The sequence below is a fragment of the Periplaneta americana genome, chromosome 5, assembly GCF_040183065.1.
Source record: "Periplaneta americana isolate PAMFEO1 chromosome 5, P.americana_PAMFEO1_priV1, whole genome shotgun sequence".
In the NCBI taxonomy this organism is placed as follows: Eukaryota; Metazoa; Arthropoda; class Insecta; order Blattodea; family Blattidae; genus Periplaneta; species Periplaneta americana.
The window spans coordinates 129,705,469-129,716,761 of NC_091121.1; the positions used below are offsets into that span (position 1 = coordinate 129,705,469).

General features: G+C 33.6%; 1 long non-coding RNA gene across 1 annotated transcript in view; it reads right to left on the reverse strand.

Moving 5' to 3' along the window:
* LOC138700193 (uncharacterized) overlaps positions 1–10,336 on the reverse strand; it is a 32,522-nt gene extending 22,186 nt beyond the window's left edge. Inside the window, exon 1 of the long non-coding RNA XR_011332296.1 lies at positions 10,179–10,336. This is a non-coding gene — a long non-coding RNA (uncharacterized lncRNA). The remainder of the gene's footprint in view (positions 1–10,178) is intronic.
* Positions 10,337–11,293: the final 957 nt, after the last annotated feature.

Consider the following 11,293-nt stretch of genomic DNA (forward strand, 5'->3'; position numbering starts at 1 on the left):
TACTTATTTGCATAGCTGTGATGGGGGTAGATTTAACACCACCTGAAATTATCCTCATAGCTTGATTCTGGACCATTTCTATTTCATTAGGTTGAGTTGGTGTCATAGCTATAAGAACAACTTCACTGCCATACATTAAAACTGGTTTGACATAAGTCTTATAATATGTTGTATTTAGTGTATGTACTGAACAACCCCATTTACTTCCAGCTAGTCTTTTCATCACTGTCAGTGTATTTTGCACTTTCTTTAACATTTTCAATATGCTTCTTCCATGTAAGTTTTGAGTGCATTGTCACACCGAGGTAAGTGTAGACTTCTGTTTCTTCTATGGATTTATTATTAAATGTGAGTAAGACTCTGGGTCTAGTGTAACAAAGAGTATTTGGTTTTAGACAAGTTGATTTCCATCTCATTCTCAAAGCACCAATCTTGTAATTTCAGTAGGGCTTTGTTCGTTTCTGTTGATAGACGCATATGTTTCTTTTGTAGTGCCGATGTCCACATTATGAGAACATCGGCATACAGTGCACATTTAACATTTTTTGTTTTGTTTAACTCAGATGGTAAATCATTGATGAAAATATTAAAAAGTGTAGGGTTAGATATTGCCCCTTGTGGGAGGCCTTTGTGGGTTTGTCTATATTTTGATAGGTATTCATTGAATTTTGTTGCACAAAATCTTTGATTACAAAAATTGTAAAAACCAGTGTAGCATTTTATTAAGTATTCCAATATTAGACATTTTTTTTCCAATAGTTTGAGTCGAGGTACAGAATCATAAGCACTTTTGAAATCGACATAAACAGTCAATATTGTTTGTTGCTTGTCCAAACAGTCTTTAATTTCTTGGCTAACCCTACTAATTTGTTGTGAAGTTGACTGATATTTCCTAAATCCTGCCTGTTCTTTGGCTATTATGCTTTGAGTTTCCAAATACCAGATGAAATGATTGCAAGCCATCCTTTCCATTAGTTCAGCTAGTGTACTGGTAAGTGATATAGGTCGGAAGTTTTCAATTTGATTTTGGTGATTTATTTGTTTTAAGGATAGGGACAATAATAGCTTTTTTCCACATTATTGGTATTATGGATGTATTCTATATTAAGTTGAAGATGTCTAAACATTTCCTAAGAGTGACTGTGCCAAAATGTTTAATCATTTAATCATTTCTACAGATATCTGGACCTGGATTGTAATTGAGCAGTGGCTTTTTGAAGCTCATTCATATTAGATATGGTATGTAATGTATCATTTATTTTACTTTGGAATTTATCCCTAACATTCCTCTTCAGGAACTTCTTGTTATTTGATCTTGACTTGGAGGAAGCAAAAAATTTATTAAAAGCGTCTGCTATGTATTTATCATCTATTAAAATTTTCTCTTTGTGTATAATAGGTTGTTTTTTATGCTTTTCTTTTTATTATTTAATGAAGCAATGAAATTGTGTACTTTTCCACTGTCTATAATCAATGCTATCGAAAAATGTTTCAAAACACTGTTTTTTTTTTTTTTTGCATACATTATTTTCTTCCTAAGATTTGCTGCTGCAATTTGTAATTTTCCAGATTTCTATCCGACTGCATTCAAAACCGCGGACTTCAATCTTTTCGGTCCGGACTTTCTTCTTACACTATAAAATCACGGACTGTCCGTGAAATCTGTGGCATGTGGCAACCCTACAGTCGCAGCCCAGTATTGGTAATCCAATGCCACAAAGTAGTAATATAAAATATTACTAAATATAAGCATTTAAACTACCGTTCACTCACTCGAGTTAAGAAAGAAGATGCTGAAACTGTCTGCTTTCTTGTTCCAAGTATTTGTCGAATCTGCTTTAAAAGTGACACATCATTTGCTGCAGTTCTCATGGAGACAGTGTTTTTCAAGATGCAGTTTTTCAGCTCTTTCAGATTATTTTTCCACATTTAGACTTTTCTAGAGATCAAATTCATAAGGGCTCAGTTTAGTATTGATCAAAAAATAATCCACATACCCTTCAAAAACTAAAAAAAATTGCATTCGGAATCAGTGATGATTTCAAGAGGTGGGTGGGGAAGGAGATCCTCCCCTGGATTCCACGATGTTCCCACTGGAGATTTCAGAATTTTTAAAAGTAGAAAAATATAATTTATATTTCAATTTGATATGACTTTACAGTAACTGAAACAAATTATTGTGTTATGTAGATTCTCAGATAGTTGTTTCCTTAAAGGTTGGTGGTGCCATCCGATCTTGACTGGTTGACAGTCAAAAACTCAAAATTTTCAGTCTTGTTTATTACAGTTCAGAAGTCAGTGTGCTGTGTTTTTATTAGCGTAATTTTCAGTCTTAGTTTTGTTTAGCAAATATAATAATTTTGTCTACTGAAATAGTGTAGCATATAAAGTAAATATACATATTTCAGTGTATGATGGCAAAATAAGAGACATTCTTTACTTTTCTTAAAATGAAAAGATGTACCGTACTGAGAAGTCAATGGAAAGAGGACCTGTTGCATTTAATGAAGTTTATTCTCAATTGACTTTAATTAAAAGTGAAATCTGTGAACTGGTAATTTCACCTGTGTTACCTTCATCTAGTGCTGTTGGGTAAGTCAATGAATAAAATGGCTGGAGTGAAATTAAAGTATAAAAAATGATGGGAAAAATAAATATCATTTGTTGCATTTCGATCGTGCTCGGGGTGGTACATTTTGCAAACTGTGTGAACTTTGAAGTTCTTAAAAAAACGTGGAGGGGAGTATTCATATCAAAACTCTTCAAAACTTTAGAAACGTTACTGTAAGATGCATTCGTCTAATTTAATTGGCCAGTTATTACTAGTGAATTTCTTGTGCAGCAAACTTTCTATTGCAACAGCTGTCTGAACTTACTTCAGTAAGCTGGTAAGTATTTGTTTTTATTCTTTACTATGACTACTTGATTTTTTATTTTATTGGGTTATTTTACGATGCTGTATCAACATCAGGTTATTCAGTGTCTGAATGAAATGAAGGTGATAATGCCAGTGAAATGAGTCCGGGGTCCAGCACCAAAAGTTACCCAGCATTTGTTTGTATTGGGTTGAGGGAAAACTCCGGAAAAAACCTCAACCAGGTAACTTGTCCCAACCAGGATTCGAACCCGGGCCACCTGGTTTCGCGGCCAGACACGCTGACCATTACTCCACAGGTGTGGACTGTCTACTTGAAAGTTACAATTATTGAGCCAACACTTTAGGTTACTGTGTTGAGTATAGGGAAATGTAACATTTCTAACAGCGATTTGGGATGACTTTGTCTCATCAAAGTTTGCTCATGTTTTGCATTGAAAATGAATTTAGGTATTTTTGATTTGCATTTATAGCTATACATGAATACTAACAAATACTGGTATTTGCTTCTTTTTTTTTTTTTTTTTTTTTTCATATAGGTACGCCTAGGTACGTATTGATCCATCATACCACACACGTGTATGTCCTCAGTAGGTAGCCTGCCCTACAAAAACTACAATGAAGAAACTCTGAAGAAAGCTGTAGATGATGTCTTAATGAAGCGATTAAGGCAAAGAAAAGCGGCCATAAATTATGGAATTCCTATTACAACTCTGAAGAACAAACTGAAAAAAAAAAAAAAAAAAAAAAAAAAAAAAAAAAAAAAAAAACAGGAACACAAAGACACTGGGGCGGGGGCAAAAGATTTTCAACAATAGAGAGGAGCAATCATTAGTTCACCATCTTATCAAGTTATCAGAGTTTGGGTTTCTTGTGGATGACTCTGATTTTAAAATATCTGTGCGATATTATCTGCCAGGCAAAGGTGTAAGTGTGCCTAAATTCAAGGATAATACCCCGGCCTCTGATTGGATCAAAAGTTTTCTCTGTGATCACCCTGAATTAATGGCGAAATTTGCGTAAAATATTAACAAAGTAAGAGCTGGCATCTCAGCAATATGAATGGCAGAGTATTTTGAGGAAAGCTGACCCTCTGAGACCTGTATTGGTGAAGAGGAACAACTAGGCTATTTTTCAGTCCTAGAGTTAAATGATTACTACTGCAAATAATTCCTCTATTATTGTTTATTTTCCAGTTTTTTGTGTCTGCTTTTGTACTCCTCAAATTACTTTAAAAATATGAAAACAGATGGAAATGTTCATGAAATTGTATTATATCCTTCACCTACTTAAGTTATTATTGTTTATTGAGATTTATTGTTGTATGATAATATAGGGGTGACATTGTCTCACTATTTCCTGTAAAGGCTTATTGAATGGTTTTCGAGATTCTAGACAGTCACTCCAGGCCGAGGTGAGATTGTCCCATTTCTTTGGAAAAAATATGTGTACTTGGAAAATTTCAATATCTTTGCAAATTGGCTTCAAATTACTCATTAGTCACTAAACAGGTTGAAAATAATATTCGAGAAATTTACAAAAATACTTTTCACACAATAAAAATGTTTTAAAGGGAAAAAGGTGCTGAAAATGAGACAAAGTCACCCCAGTTGATGGTACCTCTGCTGTTACGTAAGACCTGAATTATTGTTTCTCTTGCTGTCAGACTCATCTCCTCCCATTATAGTAGAAGGGCAAGGTCTGAATTCAACACTGATTTGGGATAATACTGCTTCCAGTTCTCAACGAGAACTACAACAAGACATGCGCCACTTTTTAAACAGGTTCGACAAATATTTGGAACAAGATTGCAGGCAGTTTCAGCATTTCCTTTCTTAACTTCAGTCAGTAAATGGTGTTTTAACTGCTTATATTTAGTAATATTTTATATTAATAATTTGTAGTAAGTATAGCACTGCGCATCACCAATAGCACACTCCCTGCTTAACATTTCATCTTAGACCTGGATTGCCGCATTGCAGTTTCACTACAATCTCTTCACCCAATACATTATTACATTCAATTCTATTCCATACTTTATTCTTTTTTAATCTATAATGAACTCATGTGACTGGTCAGATACGAAATAAGGAATAATGAAAAAATAAGATGTGTTATTTATTTACCAGTACTTATTTATTTCTTTATTTTTTAACTTATTAGCTATTTATTTATTAGTTATTTATTAATTTGTTATGTATTTATTATTTATTTATTTAATCTGACATGGTTAAGGTCATTTCTTCCATCACAGCAGACATCACATACAAAAACAAACAGTGATAGTAAATAATGAAAACTACATTCAATTCCATGAGGATCACAAGGGAAGACTAAAGAGCACATACCCAAATACAAATAAGAATAAAGAGGAAATAATAGTGCTTTTCCTTTTCCAGAGGAGGCTAGTACTGCAGTTTAGGCTTATTGTGCAACATACATATTGTGGGATAATTTCTGAAGTTCTTGTAGGATCACAAGGAGCACGTAAGGAGCCATCATTTTGATTCAGCCACAGCATCCAGTTCTGACAGATGTTTTTTCTGCAGCCTCCTCAGATCGATGGCATCTATTCGCAATTCATGTGTCTGAATCTGCTGCATCCTTAACCAGAAGCCATTCCAAGACTCACCAAGGGGCCATCTGTCTGAGGGAGCAACATTCCCCGCAGTTTGCAGTTTGCCCGTGTGGCTTTTCTGGGATATGTGCAGCTCCTGCAGACAGATGCCACCTGTAGGCGAATCCTGGAACCACGTCCGTCATGTCCTCTTGGTCAACTTGTAAATGAAATGATACTAATGAAGGCGAAATGAGTCCATGGCCCAACGTCGAAAGTTACCCAGCAATTTTGCTTCAAGTGGTTGAGGGAAAACCTCGGAATAAATTCCAACTAGGTAACTTGTCCCAATAAGGATTTGAATCCTGTCCTGCTCATTTCACAGTCAGACAGGCTAACCATTATTCCACAGCAGGGGACTAAAAACAACAGTGATGATAATAATAATACATTACACGTTAAGGATAAAATTTATAATGTGACAGCCAGTTATTATATTTATTATTATTGCTTAATCCTAAGTTAAGCATCGCAGCAAGCAATTCCATGAAGAAGAATATGGTTCTTTAATTTACATTTCATTCTTCATTGTTCTACATACACTTTTATCACATATAATCACTGATTAACTTTGTATCTTCTTTACTGTGTTAACATTAGGAAATTACTTGGCTGCCTAGTTTCGAAGTGATATTCAACAGCAACAGCAATGGCAAGGGAAGCTTTTAATAGGAAAAGGATCATCTTCTGCGGACCTCTGGAAAAAGACCTAAGGAAGGAACTGGTGAAGTGCTTTGTATGGAGTGTGGCATTGCATGGGGCAGAAACATGGACATTACGACGAAATGAGGAGAAGCATTTGAAATGTGGATACGGAGAAGAATGGAGCTTGTGAAGTGGACTGGCAGAATAAGAAATGAAGTTGTGTTGGAAAGAGTGGATGAAGAAAGGATGATGCTGAAACTTATCACAAAGACAAAAAGGAATTGGTTGGGTCACTGACAGTGGCGGTGCGTCAATAAGAGCACAAGAGCATGTGAACACCTTGTTTCCATTAATGCACGACTAGTTTTATTATTTAATACCGTATTGGTGTAGTGGGGATGTATAATATCAGGATCGAGTATTTTAAACTTCCTGCATCTTGCATAAACTTCTTATGTAAACTTGGCAACATCCATTCACATACAAGCCGTGCTCTTTTCAAGAAGGTTACAGAAATTTCACGCATGCGCGGGAGAAAATTGTCTTTTGCTGGCCGCTTATGACTCGTCAAGAGCACAAAGCATTAAGTGAACAGTGAATCTATCCTACAGATGTCAGGTGCACCGATGCCTATCATTTACGTGCTATATCTCGAGGAGAAAATTTAATAAGTCTGTATTTTAGCCTGCAGGTGTCAGCATCTACTACTCAGCAAGGTAATTTCCTCGTATTAACACAGTGAAGAAAATGTAAAGTTAATCAGTGTTTACATTTGAATTATTGTGATATTATACAAAGTCAGTGACAGAATTCCAGAGCCTTGGAAGTGATATACTAAAAGATGACAAGTAGAAGGATGTTCTGTGCAAAGAAATAGAGAGAAGGTTCTGAGTTCGAGGTAATGAAATGTGAACAAAACGAGATGCTTGATAAGTGAGTGTGGAGATGTGGATAATTTTAAATAGTAATAAGAGGGAATTGAAAAATCTTTTTTCTTTAAAAGGATCCTAAGACAACAATTTTAGTGACAGCGTTACATAATCGAATTTTCTAATGTTACAAACGAAACTAACGCAGATATTGTGAACACGCTGTAGTCTGTAGACAAGATCAGTATTCAGGTTTGTGAATAGAGAATCGCAATAGTCAAAATGGAACCACAGTCTAGTATATACAGTCACGAAGCTTAATACTTACTAAATATGCAAACATAAACAGTTGAAATATGCATCCATAGATAGTTGCTCACCACCAGGATCGCTACTATCGCCTCATCACAGATTCTTTCCCTAGCAGACCATAAAATGTATTGTACTTTCGATATCGTGTTCTTTTTGAAAAAATTAACACTTTCCTTCCACTATTGAAATATGAAATACATAAGGTTTATATATTATTTTCATAAAATATATATCATATTCTATAAACTCACCTTCCTGGATCTTTCGGAAGAAGGATAACTCTAACCTATTTTTCTTACAAATTTATAGTACTACAAACTTCTCCTTGTCCCATATTATTATTCAAATTATTGTATTTTAGCCATTTACATTTATTACAACCGATAACGAACATTTCACAGTTTACATAGCTTTTCACAAAAATGCGAAATACAGCACAGTCAATGCTTTTTCGATCTAGACCAGGCCGTAATGTTTGTTCGGGTTTTCTATTTCAGTGTATTGAGCTCAGTGAAATATTACATTATAACTTTATAGTTTATCATTGCTAAGCTTTATTTAGTGTAATGTGTACAGAAGTTCCGTTTACTTCTTGTTGCATAATATGTTGCAGAAATAATTACAAAACTGTGTTATTTTAATGTGAAGAGAATTTTACATGTTAACATAATCGGTAATTTCCTAGAAGACGGGCAAAATCCAACATGGCTGACGAAAACTACCAAAAACGTTCTGCCAACTATGAAGTCCAAATGTCACCAAACATCGCAAAATCAAAGATGAAAAATCAAATATATATTCATATTCTTAAAGAAGAACAAGCCCTCTAAAAAATGAAAATATATTTAATTTTTCGCCTTCGATTTTTTTGGCGTTTCGTGGCATTCGAACTTCATAGTTGGTAGTACTTTTCTGGCAGTTTTCGTCCGCACTTTACCCCCAAAAATCACTAAAACACAAAACAAAACATAATAATTTATCATCTTATCAAATAAAATTCAATTCTCATCGACGTCTTCAACGACAACCTCTTCACTTCCAGTATAAATGACACAGGCTTTAAGGCAATCTAAACTTAAACCATGCAGGCAACAAAGAACTAAACCAACACTTTGTCGTACAGTCAACTTTGCATAAATAAACCACGTGTTTACACTAAATGAAATTCTCTTCGAACACTTATTACATCATAACTTCTACAGAAAATTCAGTAAATAATTCCTTTAAACCACAGAAAAACAGTTTTCTTCTCAACATTCAACACAATCCTTCTTCACCAGCGAAAGAACTAAACCAAAATCGACACAAAATTTAATAGATAAATTTCAGAACACGGTTTCCTTCCTTTCCCTCTTACTTCAAAATTCCAACCTTGTGCACACAAAATAAATTATTGGCACTGAAAAGTGGCTTTTCGTAAGCATGATGCGCATTCGACAAATGCAGACAAATCTACAATGTAACACCACTCACGTCAAACAATCAAGAACAACAGGTCAACGTCATTATCTATGAAAAATTAATGAAAATTCTAGAATAAATGATAACTATAACCAATCAAATCGAAAGAAAATCACAAAAATCATAAACTGAGAAACTTTCAATAGCTTTAGCCATCAGACACAACATAACACCACTCACGTCAAACAACCTAGAACAACTGATAACGTCATTATCCATTCAAAATTAACGAAAATTCTAGAACAAATGACAACTATAACCAATAAAATTAAAAGAAAATCACGGCGACACCTAGTACAAAAACCTAGAACTAACATGTAAAAGTCACTAAAAGATCACTAACATTTAACTCTGAAATAAAGAAGTTGGTAATACTTACTACATTCAACCAAGTGCCCGTCTTCTATGAAATTACCACATAATCTATTCGCGTCAACATTTCAAGTTTAAAATGGAAACTATTTTGAGGTTTAATAAAAAAGAATTTATATTGTAATTTCAATTTAGCACATCTCCCTTCCTTAATTTTAGACAAAACATTTACCATACCACTCCTATGAAATTAGTGTACGTACAATATTGTGTTACCTCATCTCTTAAGTAGTAGATAAATACAGTAATTCAGTACTCAACTTTAGTATTAAAATACAGACAAATTGAATGTCCGGGGTATCATACATGACATTATGCTTAATTATAATGTATGATTGCGAATTTAGGAATGTGTTAAATATAGTAAACATAATCTATAATTTTCATATGAATGGCAAGGTATTGGAGATCACTAAATTTAGACAGAAAGGGGCAACTGGTACAGTAAACACAACCTATAATTTCAACATATTTAAATATCCGTGCTGTGCAATTGATAATTATTGAATCGTGCATAAATGAATGTACAAGAATTTCGCAATATTTAATCGAAATAAAGGCAGGTATTACACATACGAACAACGTAATTTTCACACCATAAATAATATTACATCTTAACTCTCAAGTAAATTATGTCTGAAGTGTCTCATAATCATTGTTTTAAATTTTATTAATGGAATTACACTACATTTTACTGTTTATGCATTCCAACTAATTTATATGGTTGAAACGCCGCCCTTCGTGATCGGGTTAAGCAATTTACATGGTCTGCCTTACGGCCTGTATCAGATCACGATAGCTGTGGCACAGTCTATTGTTCCTAGTACTTACAGCGCTCCAAGCGGCTAGCAACTATCGCGAGATTTGCAAAAAATCATCCCAAGCTTCGTGACTGTATATAGTAGACTGTGATGGAACATTACTAACTTTTGAACGAGATTCTTTTTGAGGCTGAGAGCAGAACATTGGAAAAGTGTTTGAGGGAATGAATTATAGAACATGTTTTCTTACATAATAGGTCATTTACCTTTGAAAAGTTAAATTTGAGTTTAAATATACTCCTAAATTTGTCACTGTTTTGCTATAAGTAATTGAGGTATTACTTAATTTACGTGTTCGATACATTGGTCAGAGTCGGCACAACATATGGTGAGGTACTAAAAAATTCAAGATGGCTGTACTTCAGTGTTACCAACTTTGAACATAAAGCACTAATATTAATTCTTTTCAATAAATTGAACAAATTGTCAGTGGAGAGCATTTAAAAATTGTCGCTAACCAAAATAAAACAACTCTGAGGAAAATGAAAACAATTTATGCCACGAAAGATGGTATTATGTGCCTTAAATCAATTTTGAGGAGCGATATAAATGGTCATGTCTTAAAAAAACGCAACTTATTCTTCTTAAAACTACATTACATTCATCACTATTATTATTTTCCATTTCTTTTGCTGCACATATTCCTCTTTGATAGATATAGATACGTATGTATAAATATAATTAAATAGTACAATGAGAATTGTGAAATTTTAGTTTTAACTAACCAGGTAATGAAAATTTAAAAATCATACTTTTCACGACCAATCTCTATACAAAAAGAATTAAACTTTAATTTTGTATCGTAAAGATTCGTTTCAACCAAATGAAAGAAGTGAAGTATTTTTATTATTTCAGGATTAATGGAGAAGCATGATGTAATTATATATATATTACATTTTGTATAACATTATGGAATGCTGACAAGGTGATGTATTGAATCAAAATTACACAATTTTAATATTTCGACTTTTGCCTCAGGACTAAGGGAATACTTCGACAAAGGACAGGTTGCAAATAACTTTATTTTATTTTTTTATGATACAAATTTAACATAAATCACAGTTAGGCAACAACAAAAATACACAGTGAACAATCAGCTGTATTATTTTCTGTGTAACAGCACACTTATATTTTTCTGAAAAACACAAAGTGATATAATCTTGTAAATATCAGTAGAAAAGGGGGGGGGGGATTAAAATTAGAATAAAAAATATATTACATTGTACACAGAGTGAAGATTAATACTGCATAAATAACATTGTATCGGTATCTAAAAATATGACCTCAAGCTTTGAAACAGAAATGTTGAAAATAAGCCAAA